The sequence below is a fragment of the Nycticebus coucang genome, chromosome 6 (assembly GCF_027406575.1).
Source record: "Nycticebus coucang isolate mNycCou1 chromosome 6, mNycCou1.pri, whole genome shotgun sequence".
NCBI lineage: Eukaryota > Metazoa > Chordata > Mammalia > Primates > Lorisidae > Nycticebus > Nycticebus coucang.
In genome coordinates, this window is record NC_069785.1 from 33956969 (window position 1) to 33957909 (window position 941).

Below are 941 nucleotides of genomic sequence, written 5' to 3' on the forward strand. Positions count from 1 at the left end.
GTTTGCAGTCTCACTGCTGCTTGTACTCACGGTTGCTGGCGTGATTAGGTCGATCAAACACACGCAACCACTTGCCAGTTTCCCACTGCTTTTGTCCTCCTCTTGGGGTCCAGAAGTCCCTTGCCGACTCCCTGTATCCTCAAAGGGATGATTATAGGCAGATATCACCATCCAGAGATGTCTGGAGTCTTATCTCCCCAGACTCATCGTGCCTAGTTGCAGGGAAGCTGTTACTTGGTCGTCATCTTTAATCCAATCCCCACTTGTTCTTTTTTTTTAAATATGGGACGCTTCATGAATTTGCGTGTCATCCTTGTGCAGGGGCCATGCTAATCTTCTCTGTATCGTTCCAATTTTAGTATATGTGCTGCCGAAGCGAGCACTGTTCTTTTCTTATTAATAAGTTTGAGTTCTCTGTGGATTCTGGTTATTAGACATTTTTTCAGAAATATAACCTGCAAAAATTGTCTCCCATTCAGAGGACTGATCAGGTCCCAGTAGGGTATTTTTGAAGCTGCTTCAATTGTCTGGGGGATCCTCCTCATAAAATATTCACCCAGACCGATTTCTTCCAGAGTTTTCCCTGCACTTTCTTCTACTATTTTTATAGTTTAATATCTTAAGTTTGAATCTTTAATCCAGTGAGAGTCTATCTTAGTTAATGGTAAAAGGTGTGGGTCCAGTTTCAGTCTTCTAAGGTCACCAGCCAATTCACCCAGCACCATTTGTTAAATAAAGTCTTTTCCCCACCGAATGTTTTCAATTGACTTGTCAAAGATTAAATAATGGTGAGTAGCTGGGTTCATCTCTTTGTTCTCTATTTTGTTCCATACATCTACCTCTCTGTTTTTGTGCCAGTATCATGCTGTTTTGATCACTATTGATTTATAGTATAGTCTGATATCTGGTAGAGTGATTCCTCCTGCTTTGTTTTTATTTCT

The 941-nt window shown here is 40.8% G+C and overlaps 1 non-coding gene across 1 annotated transcript; it reads right to left on the reverse strand.

The window, feature by feature from the left end:
- Positions 1-276: 276 nt before the first annotated feature.
- Positions 277-383, reverse strand: LOC128589326 (U6 spliceosomal RNA). Its single transcript, XR_008380921.1, has one exon. It is a non-coding gene; the product is annotated as a U6 spliceosomal RNA (small nuclear RNA).
- Positions 384-941: the final 558 nt, after the last annotated feature.